This window comes from Dipodomys spectabilis, unplaced genomic scaffold, assembly GCF_019054845.1.
Source record: "Dipodomys spectabilis isolate Male_0828 unplaced genomic scaffold, ASM1905484v1 ptg000080l, whole genome shotgun sequence".
NCBI classification, from domain to species: Eukaryota; Metazoa; Chordata; class Mammalia; order Rodentia; family Heteromyidae; genus Dipodomys; species Dipodomys spectabilis.
This window is the reverse complement of record NW_024870757.1, coordinates 5,347,875-5,370,520: the sequence shown is the minus strand read 5'-3', so window position 1 is coordinate 5,370,520 and position 22,646 is coordinate 5,347,875. Positions and strand designations below refer to the sequence as shown.

Genomic DNA, 22,646 nt, shown 5'->3' with positions numbered 1-22,646 from the left:
GGAAGAGGCAATCCTTGTATAAGAGAAACTACATACAGTACTCAGTTCCTGAGTTCAAACTCAAAGAATGGTGTATGTGCCTGCGCACATGTGTGCTTACACATACACACACACACACACACACACACACACACACACACAGACTAGAAAGTGATGCTGTGTTCAACCAGCCCTGTGTTCAACCCCAAATCCTAGACATCCAGGGCCCAACTAGGAGAGGTCAAACATTCCAAAACCTGATGAGATTCACTAGCCTTGTATGACAGGAAGCTTTGTGATATCACATATGTGCTTGGATTTCCGAAGCTTCTGGAAACCTAAGAGAAGCATCATAGGCCCATCATCGCCCTCAATGAAACACTTCATGAGGTTCAGTGCCCTAGTTATCTGCCTGAAGGACTCCTGAATTATATTAAGTACTGTATGTGAACAGCATAATACAGTCTCCCAAAGGCAGGATAAGTGCACAGGACTTGGCCTGCCACTGAACGTGTAACAAATGAAGGCTTCCTGTCAAACCAGAGTATTGGGGAGAGAGATAGCTAAGGCTACAAAGAGACCTTTTTCTTCTGACCTGCAGATCCTGCCCACACTCATCCTCACTATCTGACCTGGAGGAAGTTGTTTGTTACACAGCTGTACAGGACTGAGGCCTTTTGTCTGCCTATCCAGTCAATGAGAGAGACTTCTTCCAGCAGGCCTGGGATGCAGAGAAACCCTCAGGCTACTCTGGGAAAAGTGAGAGGAGCCCAGGAACATGCACTGTCATCAAACCACTCTCTGTTATGAAATCATTGTATTGAATACAAATTTCCTAGGTTGGTGCTGTTCATCATAGCTACTCTGGAGCTTCACCTATAGAAATACATACATATATACACAAAGACACGGAGGTACAGGCTCTTTTTGAGGGGTCAGGTCCTAGGGATGAACTATGAGCCTAGGCATTGTCCTTGAGCTCCTTTTGCTCAAGAGTAGTGCATTAACCTTGAATCAAAGCCCCACTTCTGGGTTTTTCTATGATGTCTTAGAAATAACAGTGTCATGGACTTTCCTAAGCTGGCTGGATTCAAACTCATATTCTCTACATCTCAGCCTGCTGAGGAGCTGGGATTACAGTAAGAAGCCACTGACACCTTCTTTCCTTATTTCTTCATTTTTTAATCTGGACAATCTGACTCATTAAAAGGGTAATTCAATGGTTTGAATTTATAAGTCAACTACCCAATGTTCTTTATAAATGCTTTCTATGAAAAGTATTTTCTCTCCTCATCTTCTCCTCTGGTCACAGGTTTGAACCAAAAGTGAGAAATGAATGCCACAGCATTTGGGAGCAAATGTCCACAGGATATGCAAGCTCTGTCATTTAACATTGAGTTGAAGTGAATTTACTGTCTCAGGATGAGAGGACCAAAAACTGGAGTGATTCTCACACTGTCTGAATTGCACCTTTTGCCTATAAAATGATCTAATAATTATGATTGTTGGATGTCTCGAAACCTTAAATATCTAGAACACACTAGAAGTATCTTCATGTATCTCTTGAGATTTCGACTAAGGGTTTGTGTGGAGAGGCTCCTAAGGGAATCCCTGAGGAAAGCCACTTGAAGCCTCTTCAGGAAATCACCATTCAAAGTCAGCCTGAGCAGGAAGTCTGTGAGACTCTAATCTCCAACAAACCATCAGAGAACCAGAAGTTGAACAGTGGCACAGAGGGTAGAGCTCCAGCTTTGAGGGAGAAAGCTGAGCAGGAGACCCAGCCTAGTCCAGGCAGGAAAGCCTGGTATGTGCTTATGTCCAATTAACCACCAGATGGTTGGAAGTGGAGCTGTGGGGGTGGTAAAGCTTCAGCCTTGGGAAAATAAGCTGAGGAATGCGTCGGGCCCTGAGTTTAAGCCCTGGGATGGCCACAAAATATTTCAAAAAGAGAAGGCCAAGTTTATATATCAGTGCCCTACCTACTTATGTGTGTATATTACTTCCCTGAGTACAAACAGACTGTATGCAATAATTCTGCTTTTATTTACTGGATTATTTTTCAGATATATTCCTTGTGCATACTGCATCATTCTCTTCATTTCAGACCCATGGTTTTCTCTTCCAGGATTCCCGGCCTGTGTCCTTATATGATGCACAATGAAGCTTTCAGCAACCTTTATTTACAATTTATTATGAGGCCAATTCAGGAGCCATCACAAATCAGGCAGGGGAAGAGAAAATCAGGTTTCATAGAAGTAACCAGTATTCAGAAAGTTAAACTTGGGGACATAAAATGGTAGCATACTTATGTAAAAACTACCATTAAGGAAAAGATGAGGGGCTTGGGAATGTGGATTACTGAGAGAGTGCTTGCCTAGCATGCAAGAAGTCCTGGGTATGATTCCTCAGTAGTACATACACAGAACAAGCCAGAATATGTGCTGTGGCTCAAGCAATAGTGTGCTACAGACAATGCCTAGGCCTTGAGTTCAACCCAAGAACTGGCAAAGAGATAGCTAGCTAGATAGTTAGTTAGTTAGTTAGTTAGGTAGGTAGGTAGGTAGATAGATACATAGATTCATAGATACATAGATAGAAACAGATAGATAGATACATAGATATATAGAAAGAAAGAAAAATGATAGATGAATTGGGTCTTGGACACCAGGAGGAAAGAAGGGAACAATTCCCAGTCATGAGGCCTTCTGCAGTGTGCCAGGCCACCAGCATTGCATTCACACAATCACAGAGCAGGAAGACTGTCTCTTTCCCACTTCTTAGGCAGCCAAGGGCCCCAGAGCCAAGAGGGCAGAGGTAGGTTCTAACTTAGGTGCTTGGAGAGAGAAGAGAAACAGCCCTGCCTCTAGTTGGTCTTGGGATTTGCATTAATTACTTGGAGAATGAAGGAAGGAGAATGCACTGGCAGAGGTAAAAGAAGGGCCTTCAGATCTGACTGATGGAGAATAAAAAACCCACTCCCTAAGACCAGAGAGCAGGTTTTTTCTTCTCTGCTCCTCCCCTCTCCCCCACTAAACTGGTTCTCTATTGGTAAACTAAACATAGCCTGAGTGTCCCTTCACCTGAAGAGGAAGGTTAATTAGTAATTGTTTGAAGAGGCTGACAAAAGCCTGACCCTGGTTTAACTCTAACAAATGTTTCAGGTTTCCCCCCATTGCTGGTAGTGCCTGGAATGAATTGGTTTTGCAACTAACTTCCCTGTTGAGTGTGTACATTCTGCCTCCTAATCCTACAGGCCTGCTCTCTGCAACTAGCCTGGCTTTTGCAACTGTTTTCTGCCATTCAAATACAGTGTTACACTGGAGTTCTTCCTGCTAACAGGACTAGGACTTGGATCCTGAAAACTTCATTTGAACACAGGATGGGTCAATAATGTTTCTTTCCTGCTTCTATAGCTCAAGAACTCTAGGAACATTTAGAGTACCAGTAAATTCTCATCACCAAGGAAAAACAGGGAACTCTTGAACATCTGAACTTTCAGAAGTGGAAGTCAGATTATCATAGACTTTTCTGCCCTGGCTGGTTTTACTCTGTGTCCTGAGACCTCAGCCTCCTGAGCAAGGGGGGAGGGCCTGAGTTACTAGTGCTCTGCTAGGTTCAGAACTGTAATGACATTGACAATACAAGTCAACTGCTTATCACAAAGGGATTGGAGAGCATATTAAGCCTTTCAATATTAGACCTTTCAGAACCCTGTGGACACAAGATTACAATGCTAGAGTCTGAGAGGCTGGGCATATGGATCTGCTACACTTGAACCTGGAGCTCTAACTCCAATTCTGGTGTAGATCAGTGTTCATTTTCCAAAGAATGATCTCATCATTAGCAAATAGGACCTGGGTTCAAATCCGAGTCTTCACGCCAATGGCAGGAGATTACAAGAGACTCATTCCTAAGGATAGGAATACCGTTTGAAAGAGTAGTTCATGAATCCATCTAGTCTAAAATTGGATGCAATAATCCTAGAATGCTGATTGATCTTAATTAATAGTTTATTAAGCATGAAAAGAATAATATTCCTCCAATGGTGTATAATAAATACCTAAGAGTTAGTAGGAACGTAGTAGGTGTCATTGAATCATAGATAGATGGCTCTGGCACTCTTTACCAATATATATTTATTTGTATACCACCATCTACCTATTCATGTATAGCTGTTTTGGCCAAACCTGGGTGTCAATCTCAGTGCCTGCGGACCACCATACAGCTTCATTGGCTAGAGGTTGCCATTCTCAAACTCACCCATTCATGAAATGGGCCTGATAGGCACTGAGTTCAGATCCTCTCACTGCCAGGCATGATGGAGAACATATCTAAAATCTAGATGCTATGTGATAGGATGTAAACAATGAAATAAATTGTATAGGTGTCATCAGAGTCAATAAAATAAATGGTAAATAAATGAATGAAACAAGAAATAAAATGAATAGCCACAACAAACACAATGTCGACTGAACATCTGGACAGAAGTATAAATCCTATCTTTAAAATGTATATAAGGAGTATCTTTTCCAGGCCTGAGGCTTGAATTCAGCCCCCCCTATGAGGAGGGAATGGCGGAGATCCTGAGATACTCGTTTCTGGACCTAGGAAGAGTCATGGAATGCAATCGATCTCATCTTTGAGTGAGTAGTTCGTGCATGATGTGAGTAGGAAATGATAGGCAAGACTCATGGGGTATTTATTATTTGTAAAGAGCAGTTGAGGAAGTGTGACAATAATCATCACTGTCATGAAATGGAGTCATCAGGAAAGATCCAAGAATCGGTAGTCACACAGATTGGATTCCATCACAGGTCACCATCTCTCCTACTCTTTACAAATATGTACTTACTTGCATGATACCTTCAGCTTTTGAATGGATGACTATTATGCTTCTCACTCCCCCCCCCCCCCCAGGGAGGCTCAATCTTAGGTCCTGGGAACAGCCCAGCTCCTTTATGGCTCACAGGCTGTTGTGTTCATGTGGACCCATTCACCAATTGGGCCTGCTGGGCCCTGAGTTCAGATCCCAGCCCTGACAAAAGATTCATCTTCATATCAGAAGCCAATCGTTCCACCTGTTTTCCTTTCCTGTGCAAGTCCTGGGTCTCAGGTATAATGGAGAATTTGTGGTCCACCCTGTGGCCATGGGAATAAGTTGTTATCCATGTAAGCCCAGTTATACCTGTCGCCATATCCTCAAGAAAATACACAATACATCCATGAATAGCATACAAAATAAAGAAAATAACTACACTCAACGCACGATGCAGTCCTCACACAGATGTGAATATATACTCCATGTTTCAATGATGCATTGAGGAATATTTTGACTTCCTTGGGGCTCGATCTCTATTCCTGGGAGCGGCCCAGCTCCTTAGTGGCTCACAGGTTGGTGTGATCACGTGGACCCATTGGCCAGTTGGGCCTCCTAGGACCTGAGTTTGAATGCCAGCACTGCTAACAATTCACCCTGATGTGAGAAGCCAGTCGTTGCATCTGTTTTCCTGTGCTGTGCAAGTTCTGGGCCTCACCTAGGAGGAAGACTGTATAGACAACTCTATATTCATTGCAATAGGTTGTCATCCAATTCACCAGAGTTATATCTACCATCCTTTACTCAAGAAAAAACACAATACATCAATGAATAAGACACAAAATAAAGAGAATGACTACACCGAACACAAGATGCCGCTCACCCATGTTTGGAAATATAGATCCCCTGTTTAATTATGAATGTATGACTATATTGGCCCCCACCAGATCTCGATCTCAGGTCCCAGGAATGGCCTAGCTCCTTAGTGGCTCACAGGCTGGTGTGCTCACCATGACCCATTCACCAATCGGGATTGCTAGGCATTGAGTTCAAATTCCAGCACTGACTAAAGATTCATTCTGATGTGAGAAGCCTATGGTTGCACATGTTTTCCTGTCCTGTGAATGTCCTGGGTCTCAGGGAGGATGGAGAATGCTCTATAGGCAACTCTATAGCCATGGGAATAGGTTGTCATCCATATCAACACAGTTATATCTGTCACCATACTTAATAAAATACACAATACATCCATGAATAAGACACAAAATAAAAAGAATAACTACACTGAATGCAAGATGCATACCACACCTGTAGGTCAAGAGAGATCCTATGCTTATATAAGGTGGGCTTGCTATTTTTCCGGTGCTGGGGCTTCAAATCAGGCCCTGGACCAGGCCTGACATTCTAGTCTTCATGGATAGTGAGCTTTCACTTCCCCCAAAGTGCAACAGAGCTACCCAGACCTGAGTTCAAATCTCAACGCTGACAAAAGATTCATCCTGATATCAGAAGCCAGTTGTTGCACACGTTTTCCTCTCCTGTGAAAGTCATGGGTCTCAACTATGATGGAGAATGCATAGGCAAACCTCTAACCATGGGAACAGGTTGTCATTCATGTCAGCACAGTTTTACGTGTCACCATATTTTGTAACATACCAAATACCTCCATGAATTAAAGACAAAAAAAAGGAGAAGTGGACAAAAACACAAGATGCTGACCACCCAAATATGTCAATATAGATCCTATGTTTAAATTATGGATTTATGACTATATTGGACCACCCCCTGAGGATCAATGTAAGATCTTGGGAATGGCCTAGCTCTTTAGTTGCTCACAGGTTGGTGTGTTCACTTTGACTTATTGGACAATTGGTCCTGCTGGCCCTGAGTTCAGATCCCATTACTACCAACAAGTGGATCGTGGAGTAAAAAGCCGAGTGTGAAACTTGGTTTCCTATTCTCTGAGAATCCTGGGTGTCAGGCATGATGGAGAACATTTCTACAAATCTAGATGCTCTGTGATAGGATGTCATCAATGTAATAAAGGTAATAGTAAAACATAGTAAAATCAAGGGTTAATAAATGAACAAAACAAAAAATACAAGGAACAACCACACAAAACATGTATGGACTGAACATCTATGGGTAAGTATAAATACTATCTTTACAATGTGTATAAATAATATGTTTCTAGGGCTGGGTCTTGAATTCAGGACTAGTGAACAGGCCTGATTTTATGTTCAAGTACAGTTATCTTCCCCTTCATCCACACTGCTGCAGATTTACCCAGATCCTGAGTTCAAATCCAAAGCCTGGAAGAATAAACAGCACGAAGTGCAAGCCAGGGAACTAATTTACTTTTTTTAATTTTTCTCAGCACCGCATTTGAACTCAGGTCTTGGCAACTCTGCCTCAGCTTCTATCACCGTATGCTAGGATGCAGCCACTGGACCCACAGCTCTTCCTGAGATCCTAGTCACCTAGGTCTTGCAGAAACAATGCTCAAGAAAAATGCCTTTTTACATTTTCTTCCTTTGCACGGTGACCCTCCTGAGTCTGAATTACACTGTTGCAAAAGGTACTTCACCTTGCATTGCTGAAGGCTGGCAGACTATCAGGGAAGCCGTAGGCCTACGTGGCAACATAGGCCCTGATTTCGAATCCCCGTCCTGACACCAACCAATGGCAAGAGATACTAAGAAACTGGTTCCTATCCATAAGAATAACAATGGAATGTTATCAATGTCATGGTTGAATGAGTTGATTGTGAATCATGCTCCTATAAAATTAGGCAGCATCATTTCAGGAGGTTCATTGATTTCATTTATTATTTATAAAGAATTAAAAGAATATTATTACTTACAGGAATGCAATAATTTCAGGACACTGATTGATTTCATCCATAGTATATGGATGAAAACAATAACATTAATTATATAGAGGCATAATAAATACCCAGGAATTGGTAGGAATGTAGTCTATATAACTGACTAATGTATAGACATCTCTGGCACTCTAAAAATTATATATTTATTAGCATGCTGCCATCTTCATGTCAATCTGTTCTTATTTTGTTAACCACTGGGACTCAATATCAGGTCCTGGGAATTGCCTGTCTGCTCAATTTGCCCCAGGATGGCATGTTGACACTCACCCATTCATTAATTTGGCCTTGTAGGACATGAGTTCAGATGACAGCACTCCCAAACAATGAATCATGGAGTAAGAAACTGATGGTGACACATCTTTTCCTTTTCTGTGAATGTCCTGGGTGTCAGGTATGAAGTGGAATACATATGCAGACCTATATCCTATGTAATCAATGTAATCAATGTTCTATGTGCCATAATAGCCAATAAAATAAATAGTCAATACATGAATAAAACTAAAAAATAAAATAACTACACTGAATGCAATATGGAGTCAACATATGTATATAAATAGAAATCATATATGTGAATTGTACATGAATATGACGTTTTCTATAGGTGGGGATTGATTTCAGGCCTAAGGAACAGACTTGAATTTCTTGACTTCAAGGGGGCAAGCTTCCCCTTCCCGCACAGTGGAACAGAGTTACCAAGACAATGAGTTCCAATCACAGTCCTGGCAGAAAAAATGGCACCTTTATACTATGTGATGTCCAATTCTTAGGTATTTCATTATGCCTCCATTTTATTACTGTGATTGTTTAAATGCTTCATAAAGTATTAATTAAAATCAATCAGTGTCCTATATTTGTGTATAATTTTATCCTAGAATCATTCAAAAAATGCTCATTCAATCTTGACATACATCACATTCCATTGGTAATCATATGGATGGGAACAAGTTTTTTAGGATCTCCTGCCATTTGGAGGTGGTGGCAGGACCAGGACTTGAACTGTGGGCTCCAACTCCTACTTCAACCCAAGGATAGGGAACTCACCGGTCTGTCCAAGAACAACAGCAAGACCAATTAGGCAGGCACCAGTAGCTCTAAGTAGTTCTTGATACTTACAAGGCTGTGATAGGAGGAAAATGGTCAAAGTCACCCTAGGCAGGAAAGTCCTTGAGACCTCTGTCCAAATTCTTTGTCAACAAAGCCAGAAGCTCTGTGGCTCCTGTGTGGAGGATAAGCCTTGAGCAAAAAAAAGCTCACAGACAGTGCCCAGATCCTGAGTTCAAGGTCAGGACTGGGAACAAATAAACATATACAACTATCTGTGCAGCCATCCAGCTAAAGCAGGTCACCCTCTTGTCCCCAACTGAATTGTGCAGAGTTCCATGGGAAAAGTGCTAGGGGATCCGCTGTCATCTTGACTCTGCCCATGCTGCTTGCATCACAGGATTCTGGCCACATCTCCATTCTTTCATGTTTCCTTCTGACCAATGGGATACAAGAATGGTGACCACACCCACATTCCATGCTGCCCAGTAGCACCAGGGTTCCCTCTGTTAGTTTACACCACTACCAGCAGTTGAGGAACTTAGAGCTGACTGCGTGCTGAGCAAAAGACTCAATGTGACTTTGGAGTATAGTAGGAAATTGATGCACTCCCTGGCCCCCCAACCCCCTTCCTACCTTCCTGAGGTGCCGGGTTTCAAGCTCTGGCAATGGTGCGCTGCCAGCCAACCTAAGGCCCTGACCTGGTCCCTGCCCTTGTTCCTCTGCTCTGGGCCCATGTGTCCATAATGCCACCACCCAGGCTGCTCGCGCTACCTGGAGCAGCCACCAACAGCTTCTCCCAGTGGCTGCCCCAACAACACCCCCACCCTGGGTCAGACACCACTCTGGGGTAACCATGAGCCCCTGCTTAATTCCTCTCCCTGGCTCTGAGGGGCCACCTTTCTGTCTTGGGCATTTCTGAGGTAGAGACTCAACATATGCTCAGGATTGGCTGGATAGTGGTCCTTGTATCCGTGACAGGTATGATCCACCAGGCCTGGTCCTCTGTAGTTGGGATGGTAGACATGTAACTCCATGCTCAGTCATCAGTTTAGATCTATTAACCCAAACTCTTAGTCCACAGCAGCCGATTCTTGACCACAGGTGAAGCTCTGTGTAGGGCCTCAACCATGGGAACTCAGTCTCCTCAGGTGAGTTGTGAGGAAACATTTATACAGAGGGATCTCTGGAGCATGGCTAGGAACAGAGGGAGCAGCATACAGATAAAGTTCTTGGCTGCTGGCAATTCTGTGAGCATATGACAGGAAGATACCTGGAAAGGGCTCAGGTGGGGCCTGTTACAAATCGTACAACAAGTGTGGGATTATGAAACAAAGAATGGCTCTCTTTCATCATTCCCCTATCCCCATAAAGGAGGGGAGCCTTCACTCTCTTGAGTTTTTCAGCTGGGGAAACCAAGGCACAGAAAAGTCAGGTGACCTTCTTGTGACCTCAACTTCACAGGACCTCGGCCTGACTTCTCTACCATGTTCCCTAGGACAATGGGTTCCATTCAGTCCACTTCTTGTGGTGGGAAGTCCACTTCTTGTCAGTCGTGGTGCTTGAACTCTAGGCCTGGTTGTTGTTCCCGAGCTCCTCAGCTCAAGGCTAGCACTCTACCACTTGAGCCCATAGTGCCACTTCCAGATTTCTGGTAGATCTTTGGAGATAAGAGTCTCACAATCGTTCCTGCCTGGGCTGTCTATGAACCATGATTCTCATATCTCAGCCTCCTGTGTAGTTAGGATTAGAGTTCTGAGCCACCAGCACCCGACTTGTGTAATTCTGACTTTCTTTCTCTCTCTTTCTCACAGGAACTGGTTGAATGGGTGCTGGAGGAAGTGACCCAGAGTCCCCATAATGCTGGAACCCAAAGTGGCCCTCTCTTTGTGGAGGTTGGCTGTGGGTCAGGAGCTGTCTCATTCAGCCTGTTGAAACAGCTCCATGAGGTAAGCCCCTCTGTGCCCTGGCTAGAATTTAAGGGTTATTCATTGTCCATCCACCCTTACTGGACTTATTGTATTGTATTGTTTCTACATCATTTTATAGCACCTGGCCAAAATTATGATACATAGTTACAGAATGAAAATATAATGTCAACTTAAGAAAGTCATTTAGGGCTCTGGGAATGTGGCTTCATGTTACAGTGATTGCCTAGAATGCATAAAACCCTGGGTTCAGTTCCTCATATCACATAAACAGAAAAAAACTGAAAGTGGTGCTATGACTCAAGTGGTAGAGTGCTAGCCTTCAGAGAGAGAAAAAAAGCTCAGGAATAATTCCCTAGCCCTGAGTTTAAGCCCCTGGGCTGGCAAAAAGAAAACAAAACACAACAAAATACATTTGGTTAGAACCCATACTTGGAATATAAAATTGCTCCTTCCATACTGACACCTGACAATAGTCCCTAAGTCATGTACTTTACTTATATTAGGATACTGTGTTGAAAAAAAAATGTTTTGTTCATTAGGTCACAGCAATTAATGCCAGGAATGTGCTTAGATGTCAGGTGAAGATTAACTCTGGAAATTCAAAGACTCTAAGATTTTGTGTGGTCACTGCTAATCACAAAGAGAAGAGTAGTCTAAGTGAGATTTGAAAACTTTTTGGTCAGTCATGACACCAAAAAGGTAGAGGCTAAGTAACAGTTGTAACAGAAGAGGAGGAATAACTTCAGATGCAAGGAATAAATGATAGTAACTAAGGTATACCAGAAACTCTTCTAGAGAACCATTTTTGGTTATTGAAGTCCTAGTTATCAACTAGGCTTACTCCTCATTGCCTTTAGCATTCTAAGTCTCTTAGGCTAGTTCTTAATCTCTGTGAGATAAATGTATCTGCTTCTGTGCTGTTCTTTCATATCTGATCTCATTTGCTTTCTAAAAATCTCTCTTTCTATATTTCTCTATGAACATTTCCTGATACTAAATGCATCTATACAGATGGCTCATGAGTCATTAACGTAACAACGTGGAAAAGGAGGACATATTTATTGCAAGCTCAATGTTTCTGAAAAGCTTCAATGTCATCATTTGATTCAAATTTCCATTCTTTGGCTAGTGTCATTCAGTGCACATAAATGCAAATATGAGCTGGCTCCTGGTTGTTCACACCTGTAATCCTATCTACTCAGTAAATTGAGACCAGAGTATTGTGGTTCAAAAAAGCAAGCCTGGTTAGGGAAGACCAAGAGATCATTATCTTCATTTAACCACCAGAAACCCAGAAGCGGTGTTGTAGCTAAAGTAGCAAAGTACTCAACTTGACCTGAAGAGCTGAGGGACAATGCCCAGGATCAGAGATCAAGCCCCACGACCAATAAAATAAGTGAAAATATGACTTTAAGTTTTCCCAAAAGGAACGAAAATGTCAATAATTTTCCCAAGCAGAAAAAATAATTCCAAAATTATTCAGTGAACCTACTTTTGCTGACTTATTGAGGTTATGGCTTCTTTGCTGGACATTTTCTTCTTTTAAAAATTGTCAAATATTAGCTTTATAATAAACTTCATTTAATATTTCTTGTTTCAAAAGAGAAGTCGATGCAGTTGATGTCACTTAGCTTTCTTAATATTTTAGTTCAAAGCCAACCCAGGCAGAAGACTCTGCCAAACTCTATCGCTAATTAGCACCAAAAAGTTTTGGTTCGAGCAGTAGAGTACTAGCTTTGAGGGCAGGTGGACAGGAAAGACAATTTTTAAGGGACAGGGTTCAGCCTCTGGCTTCAAGCCCCAGAACCAACACAAAGTAAACAAACAAGCAAAAAACTCCACATATTTCTTTGAGACCCTCCTTAAAGGAGTACTAGTCTGAGAAGAGGTTCCTTTTGCTGATCATGCTCACTGGATCCTGCTTTTTTGGAATCCTTATTGCTATGGAGAAATCAGGACCAGACTAAAGGAATTGATAACTGACTCCTGCAACAAGCGAATCATCTCAGGGTTCAAATATCCATCCATAATACACTTTAAAACCTCCATGACTTTGTTTCTTTGCAGTAGAACACTTTTAAAACAACGTTATTTCCTTTTGTTCTATGTTGGCCTTCAAATGGCATATGATTTCTTTTGGTAATATTCTAAACTAGAAGTTTACAGAAAAGTTTCATATAAGTAAAGAACACACTCGAACAAGTCAGGGACAGAGATTCCTTCAAGCCTTGGGATATTTTTCTTGTACAATAAAAAGGAAAGCACAAGTTAACTTGAATTTTGTCATTCCTCTATTTTCAATTCCTCTCCTGGGATCAGTGTCCACATCCAGTAACAGTTACTTCCAGTAACAATCAATTGTGCTGCTTGAGGTATAATGAATGTTTTCTTTCTTCACTGAAATAACACAAGGATATCTTTGGACCTGAGGTAACACATGTTTCAGAGACAAGTTACTAAGGAGAAAATATGAAATTTATATTGCTTATAAATATATTATCCATGAGTACATTGAGTTCAAACTTTAAAGTTCTCAGTAAATTAAGGCAAATTTGAAATAGGAAGAAGGTTCTCAAATCATTCTTTTGTGAGTGTAGGTGCTATGCATTATTTCCCAAGTGCACATGAGTTAACAGTAAGAGAAACAATAGCAATAATAGGAGAAAGAGAAGTTTTGTGTTTAAGTATAAGGGTTCAATACACTATAGAAGACTCTACAAATAAGACAACATTGAAACAATAATTCCAAGTCCAGTATGTAGATTTACGGGAGTGATATAGAGAAAGTATTACTCCTACGTGGACCATGAAGTATGAGGCCACTCCCTTTCTAAATAATGCTTGCTAATCATGCAAATTTGTTAAAAGTAGAATGGAAGAATAATTCTTCCCCAATAAAGGTCAGATATAAGAGCATGAATTTAACTAGGAAAAAAAATGTCCATCTTGAGAGAGCAAGGATTATATTAGCAATGAACCAGTGGCTGACATTTATTTTTCTTTACTTATATTTTTTGTTGGTGGTGGTTTTGACATTTGAACTCGGCCTGGGCACTGTCCCTCTGCTATTTGGCTCAAGGCTAATATTCTACCATGTGAGCCATAGTGTCACTTCCAGTTTTCTGGTAGTTAATTCGAGAAAGTAGTCTCCAGGACATTCCTACCCAGTCTGGCTTTGAACCTCAATCCTTAGATCTCACTGCCACCCAGCTTAAGATCACATTTCTAACAATGTACACTCAGCATATGTAATGTGTATGTTCATCTATCTTTATATCAATTCTTGAGTTAAAAATCTGGGCTACAGCTTAGACTTTACATTCACAAAAATGTTTTTAGTTTAAAAGTTGATACTCCTAGAAAAATAAAACCTAAGAATGTAAAGGAGTCTGGGAATTTCAGTTTGCATACAGCCTGGGCAGAACAATCTTTGTGACACTACCTATAATTAAGCAGCCAAAAGCTGAATTGGAAGAATGGCTCAGGTGATGGAATACCAGTCATGAACAAGATTGATGAGCAAGATTGATGAATAAGAGCTTGACACTTTTGCATACATGTATACAAATATACACATACACACAGAGGCACTTATATGTGCACACACAAATGAAACAACTCTCAGAATATGTAGAAAAGTTAGAAAACAATAGAAAATATGTCCTGAGTAAGAATAGAATCAAGTGATAATTTTTTTATTTAGAAAGTCTTAAGTGAAATTCTTCAAAAAGTTTGAGAATATTACATAGGTAGGGACGAGATATAGTAAGAGAGTCAAGTAATCATAATTCAAGGGATCAGATCCATGGAGGAATGAATCAGAGACCCGTTCAGGTGCATCTGAAAATGTTCATATCCTGTGTGAAATGTTAGAAAATCTTTGAAAATAGTAGATAAACAGTCTGAGCAGTCACTTTGGTGGATAACATCACTGGAGAAGTTTAGAATTGCTAGTCTCTACCTAGATTAAATAAATCAACCAACTAGGCAGGGCAATGTGATACAAGCCTAGAATTCTAGCAGATTAGAGATTGGAATTATGTAGTGATACCTTCTCTGGACCAGGTAGTATAATTTTGTCTTAATAAAGCAAACCAGTCAAGAAAGGAATACACAGTTGGAAGTTTGGGCTAATTTTGTCATTACGGTTTGAGAAGTCAAGTTTCCTATTGAAATGCAACACATATATAATATTCAGTTGTGTTTTAAATGCTCTCTTCTTTACAGAATATTCCTAGATGCAAAATGGCTCATGATTCCCATCCAAAATTTGAAAAAGTAAATAATCATCATTCTTTTGGATTCCAAAGAAATGATGAAGGATTACAAAAGGGTATCCCTGGAGAAAAAGCAAAGTTCATCTAATGTAAGACTATGTAGATTTTGCTAAATTAGAACGTAGATTTAAAATAAATATTTTGGTTTTGTTTGTAATTTCATATTCTATATGATACTACAAAATTATTTTTAAGTAGAGTGTTTAATTGAAAAACTCACAAATGATTCTAACATTCTATTTGCCTAGAAGATTCTTTCAAAAGAGTTATAATTAAAAGTTATTTAAGAGATAATTCCATCAGTTCATATATAAAATGATAATGTGAATAATATAGACAGAGTTGCCAACAAATGGATGAAATTAATTTATAAATTAAGAAAAATAGCATTTTTTGAATCTTTGGTATAACATGGTATGAAGAGAATAATTGTGTGACATATTCTTTCTTCTACATATATGTAACACAGGAAGCAATTTCCTTAATTACGTGCCTCTTTATACAATGCGAAAAATGCTAGCTTTGAGGTTTGTTTTTATTTTTGTTTTGTTTTATTGGTTTGTCCTAGGGCTTGAACTCTGGGCCTGGACACTGTCTCTGAGCCTGTTTTTGCTCAAGGCTTGTGCCCTACCACTTCAACCTCAGTGCCACCTGTGTCTGGCGTTTTCTGAGAAGTTTATAGGAGATAAGAATCTAAGGAACCTTCCTGCCTGGGTTGACTTTCAACTGTAATCTTCCCATCTTAGCATCCTGAATATCTATGATAGTTAAAAAATTATAAAATATAAATAATATTTACAAGTGTTCTGATGTCAAGAATACCACTGGGAGTAAAATTTATGGAACCCACTTTATTGAGGTGTTCTTTCCAGAACAAGGAGGGCATCACACAGAGGTGTAGTATTATTTCACAATAGAGATAAGCTATTTGTGATGTGAATTAAGGGAATTTTGAGGTGCACCATACAAGTTGGAAACTGTTGGGCTAGGATGACTTTATGAGATAAATCTTGGGATTGATGGTCATAGAAATAATAGCTTACTTTGATAAACAATTGCTTACTCTTAAAGAATTAATTATTACAGATGTTTCATAGTTTTATCCTCTACCAGAATGTGGCTATTTTTCTGTTGACTTCTCAATCTGTATCACCCCATTGGAAACTGCATCTATTGCAGAATTATATAACATGCAAACACGTACTGTTTTCAGTCTCTCAGATATGGAATGTTCAGAATTTGAAAATGAGTAGTTATTAGTCATAGGAATTTGAAGAACACATATATCCTGTCTTCTTAACAACTTATTTACTTTTAAAAGTTATGGGTTTCACCAGAATTAATCTGTTTTCAGTTTTAGCATGAGAAAGTACTATATTTATTCTTTTTTGAAAATATAGGCAAGTATATTGTGAAAATATTGTCAAGTTGGATAACATTCAAGTTGATGATCCTCTGATTAAAAAGGGATAATTAATTCAAATTAGATGCCAGCTAGTATTGATTTTTAAAAAGTTATTACATAAAGAATAATATTTATTATACTAATCCATGATATTTATTTCATGCAGCTTATTTTTTTAAATTTTTTATTAGCAAAGTGATGTACAGTGTGGTTACAGTAATTGTAAGGTACTGAATACATGTCTTTTCAAACTTGTTACCCCCTCTCTCATTTTTCTCATAAATTTCTTTCACCCCAATACTCCTCACAAGTTGTAATGTACATTTCCAACATATTATTTTGTGAGTATTGCTATTAAATTGGTTTGTCCTTGGTCAAAGAAAATAGAAGTTACATAGTACATTAAAAACAACAATTGTAAATAAAAATCTCTGTTTCCATATCTTGGAGTTCATTTTGCTCAGCATCAGCTTACATGGACATATATATGCATAACAAAGCCACTGGAAAATAATAGTTTCATGGACACTATGTCATGAAAACAACATTTTAACTGTTATTGATGGTAAAGTTGGAATTAGCGTTGGTGAATTCGCGATTCTGATAAAGGAATTTCAAAAAAGTTTTAAAATTATGACAGGTAAATTTTAATTGTTCAAAGTTTTTAACAACATAGCCTATGAAGAAAATTTAAAATTGCCTGGGAAAAAAGGCTTTCATGCAAAGAAATCCATGGAGACTTAACTGAGAGGGAGCAATGTGGGTAAAGATGGCTCATTTTTACATTAAACAAACAAACCTCAGAAACCTTGCTATCAATCCTGTACGTTTCCTTGAGAATTGTCCTTACCCAGGAAATATACTCTTACTATGTGAAACAATGTTGTAGTGTAATTTAAATTCAAACTTCTTTAAAAAATAAGATATCAAAATTTGTGCATTGACCGTTAATTATCAAACAGTGATTCTCTGAAAAAGATAATTTGGGTCCAAATATTTAGGGAGAAAGTGCCCTCCACAATGAAAGAAGGTATTGGGTATACATTTTTCTGTTTGTAATATTTTCCAAAATGCCTTTGCATGTGAAATACTGAAAAAGAGAAAAAAATCTGATTGGATACTTCAAACCAATGATTTCATATTTCTAAGTATCTCATAAAAACATAATATCCTTATTAACATGAGATAGTGAGGACTTCTCTTATTACATTCGGCAAAAAGTTTTGGGATCAGAAAAGAATTGAGCAAATTGAAAAGGTAAGAAAACGTGGTCTTAGAAGCCGTAGCTCAGTGTATTGGCCTAAGCAGTGGAAAGAAGCCAAAACTTTTTGATATAGATTGTCATAATATTTTTGCTACCTAAAGTGATTTTACAGAGCGTATTTGCCTCACTACAATGTGGAATAGATTGAACGAAGACATGGAAATAAATTCCACATCCAAATAAAAGAGTTTTAAAAGAGAAACCATGAAGATGTAGCAGTGGGGGAGGCCTTATAGTCCTTCAGCTTCACTAGACTTGAAGCCAATAATCTGTGATTAATTGGAAATCACGCAAGAGCTAAGAAGAGGACATAGAAGTAGGACATAGAAGCATTGTCCTTTGTAACAGACACTGTCATCCAAGAAATGGGTGATTTAACTCTATTCTTCTCCATACAACTTGCTGAGCAAATGCAAAATGAAGACAAAAAATAATCTATTGAAATAATTTTCCAAAGAATAACTTCACTGTTTCTGATATGGTATCTAAGGAGAATATTAAGAGAGAAGATAAAAGTGGAGTATTTTTTTTGTTTCCTCTAAGCATATTGTTAGCAAAATACATCTTTGAGGTTAGAAGTGATTGAAGCAAAAAGTGGTGGAGTATTTATTTTTGTGGGCACTTTAGACACAAGAAGAATTTCAAGGTAAAAGAAAAAAGAATCCTAAATATTTGTGATCACAGCTTCTTGGACTGGTTTTTTGGAGACAAAGTTTTACATTAGAGTTTGTCCTCATTATCATAGATGTTGGGTTTTCGTGGCAACCAAATGCAAGGGGGAAGTTTAATGTACTCGCTTGGACAAGTAAACAGATTGATAGAAAAAAATGGCAGATAATATTTAGTGAATTACTTTGACCAATTACTTTGCCAGAAAAAAGAAGGAAAGATATAATTCAAAATCACTTGACTTAAAATTATGAAAATATAGTAATGAAGAGAAGAGATATGCGAGAAAACAGAGGATTGTTTTTTCTCCAGTGGAATAATGGGTTCTTGATCTTGTTTCTATCATTCTATCTTCACAAGCTATCAAGTGCGGTTCAGGATTGGAGGATCCAGTTCAGACAAAGAGAACTCGAAGAAGAAAATATTTGCAGCAAATGTAGGTGATTTATAACCTTAGACAATCTATTTAAATCTGTTCAAAATTCTCCCCTACCCCGTACTGCCCTCTTTGAACAGTCTTTTTTTGCTTTCCCAAGACTGCCTTCATTAACTGCTTAAAATTTTGAGAGGTTATATTCAAACTCCTAGAGATTGCTGTTTGGTTGTAATTTTTGTGTGATTTTTTTTGTTGTGTTTTTAAGCTGCATTTCAAAAGCTTGTGCAAGTATGTTACAATTAAATATGTCCATCTAATTGTCCAATGCTCCTGGATCAGAGTTACTCCTTCTATCATTCTGAACCAACACCTTCTCCAAGATTTATTTCCGATTTACTACTTCCTTTATCACATGTGTACATTGAGTATTCTAGCTGTACTTGTCCCTTGTTCCATTTTTCATTCATTCTGTGTCTTTACTAATATTCTTCTCTGGTTTCATCTTCCAGATAGTCATTCTCTTAAAATGTCTGTTAATATTTTTAAAGGTTTATACACATTCCATGGAGTTTCAATCCTGCAAATACTTGAACTTATGTCAACTTCTATTTCCATAATTCATTCATCTGCAATAAAAATTCGCAAGTCTGGAGACGTGAATCTTTAGTCAACAAGAAAGTTTAAAAATGGCTTAGAATGTATTCCTAACTACCAATTTTTATAAATGCCTTTGTACAATGGTTTGTGATTATTTTATTTTACATGGGATAGTATTTTCTGCTACCTATATGTTTTGGAAAAAAAGAAAAATAATAATTACTACTATAGAGAAATATGATAGGTATAGAAGACAGATTTTATGTTTGTCACATCTCTGATGAGTACCCATATTCAAGACTTCAAGTCATAGTTTTCACTATGTTAGACAGACAGGGAAAACATAAAACAACATATGATAAGGCAACTATTTGTGACTTTTTAAAATGTACCTCATTATGTGATGAAATTTACTTTATTAGCTAATGTTTGGGTTTGAAACATGGGAGGCTGATCTATTTAACACATTTCTGCAAGGCACCTACTGAACAACACAAAGGGTGGGTGGTATTATTTCTACACTTTAATGAATGGTTGAAACTATTTGACATTAGTGCTGGGTAAATAAATCCACTCTATTGTAAATTGCTCCCTCCACTTGAAAAACTTTTAATGTCACTAAGTATCATCTACTTGTCAAATGTTATTTTGGCGAATGTGATTTTAAAAAGTTTATTTGAAAAGGAGTATACTTTCAGGAGATTAAATGTAGGTTATCATTGGATTGAGAATGACAACATTTTTATACTACAGAACCAAGTTTTACTGAAGTACCAGTGTTTTGAAGCATTAAGGATCTTCTCAATTAATGTTTTTTCTGAATTATATTTGACCTCGAAGTCAAATTTTTCTGGCCTTGGTAGACCAATTATGGATCTATCATTCCAGGAACTATTTTTTTGGCCTACATATGCTGGACTGAAATATTTCATTAATCGTTAGGAGAGAGGTATTAAAAGTAATCTTGTGAAATTTGTGATCTTGCTCACTCATATGGGCTGGTCATCTGTAAATTGGAAATTTGAATTACAGTACTTTCTCTCAGAATTTTTTTATCTCATCTTTATGTTGCCTTGCATTTCACAATTGCTTACTGCTAATTCCTATGTCTCAAGGAATTGAGGACCTGAAATATTATAGGAAATGAGAATTTGAAATGGGTCTTCAATTACTTTCTGATGGCATATTGCATGGGCCTAGGTGAGACGTCTTGCCCTTCTTATCTGATGATGTGGATAACTGGGACCTGGGATACTAGGAACCCTGGGTCCTGCAAAAGAATAATACTTTTTCGAAATAACATCAGCAAAATTTGGGTTCAAAAATATGATTCAAAAATAGTTTGGGACCAGAGAGTTAAACAATAAACAGAGCAGCAGTGTAAAATTCCTTATAGATTAGAGGAAAACAACATTGTTTTTTTACCATGTGAATTAAGATGACCAAGAATATTTAGAAGGTATCCCAAAAGACATTGCATTGATACTTTTATATTCTAATATATACTCTAAACCTAATTATTTATATTCCAATTGTATTTATTGGAATAAATAAATATAAATTTATTTCTCAAATTATCAACTGATTCTAGTAAGTTTCACTGTGTAAAATATAAAATCAGCACATATAAGTATAAATTATATAAGTATATGTAATATAATAAAAAGGCACATGTTTTGCATTGTTCTGTTGTTGTTAGGATATCAACGGCAACTCTGTTTTAAAGTTTTATTCCATTATCTCTACCTCAGTGTTTGGTAGGGTTAGGCCTAAAGATTTACCATTTGTAGATTTACAGACTGGAGGCAAGAGGAAACAATGTGATAAAAATATTACCAATTTAAGGCCTAAAATCGAGGAGAAATATATGGACTTCTCCTGCAGCTATGGAAATATTTGGTGATGTAAATGCTGTAGTGTAAGTTCCTGCCTGGTTGGAAGGTAGACAGACCAGGACTTTAGGTAATCATGCATATGAATGATTTTTCACCTTCTTGGCTTTAGCTACTTTTGAAATGATAGGTATAATAAACAATTATATTTTGATAAAATACCTTCTAGTCTGAACAGTGCTGTCTGAACTGTTCATCTCTCTATGATCCCTTGTAACTAAGATTAATTTTGTTGCAGTAAGACAATCTTTGCTGTCAGGGTAAGATACTCTGGTGTGTCTGTTCCTACATGGAAGAATGGGAAAGGGTCAGGGAGACATTTGTGCCAGTAAGACCTCATTTGGGACATTTTAAGCTGCACAAGTTTAGAAGTAGCTCTTGAGCAAAGCTTACTTTGAATCCCTTAGCTCCACAAATCTAACTCAGTTGGACAAATAAGTACTTGAAAAAGCCATCACCTTTGGACCTAGCTATAAAGGCTTCAAAGTATGATCAGGTTTAAAATGAAAAAGACTTAAAATAGTCATTGACAAAAAAGTTTGAAATGTGAGCAATTGATTAAACAATATACATTTTTCCCCACTCTACACAGAATTTTAGGGAAATAAGATCAATAGCATTGCTAGGAACAATAAGGTTTCCTTGTTACAAATAGGCAATGAAAGATATATGCCTATATTAAGATTGCATCATTAACTACTTAAATTTACAAGATACTATATGCTTCAGCAGCACATCTACCCAAATTGCAACAATACAGAGAGTTACATGGCACTTCCACAAGGATGATATGGAAATTTGTGAAGTATTCTTCGGATTCAAGAAATGAAAAACAGTTATTAAAAAGTTGATTACAAAGATACAAGTGAAAGAATACATTTAGTTCAAAGAATTAAAAGTTTGTCTTCAGTGTATTAACTCTTCATCTTAGAAAGGCCTTTACATAGCGTAACCTTTACAAAACATTTGAAATTAGATAACATTGTCATTTTATCCCAAAAAAATAAAATACTATAAGGACCTAGGAAAAACGGAATCTTAAACTGTTTCTATATGGAATGCAATCTGAAAGGACACATTTATTAATGAACCTATATATTATAAATCAATGTAGAATTCAAAGTATTATATTTGGAGAGAATGAAATAGATTTTGGACATTATACAAACAGAATACAGACTATTTTAAAATAAACTTTTTCAGACAAGTACCAGAAATATTTTTAGTTTCTTTACTACTCATTTCAACAGGTAAGTTAAACTTATTTCTGATTTTAAAAAATCACAAACTCTGCAGAAATCATTATAGATATATACAAACAAGTCTTGAATACATTTTTGATATCAAAGTCAGGCAATTCACTTGGAAGAATACCATGGAATCCATGAATTTTTACAGTAAGATATTGCTGTTACTTTGTATTGTGAGAATATTTTGGAAGGACACAAAGATGGGCCATCATTTTTGAAATTTAAGAAACTTAACCGAACCATTACAACATATGAGAACAAT

The 22,646-nt window shown here is 37.9% G+C and overlaps 1 pseudogene; it reads left to right on the top strand.

The window, feature by feature from the left end:
- Window positions 1-21,854: 21,854 nt before the first annotated feature.
- LOC122110731 lies at window positions 21,855-21,954 on the top strand (annotated as a pseudogene).
- Window positions 21,955-22,646: the final 692 nt, after the last annotated feature.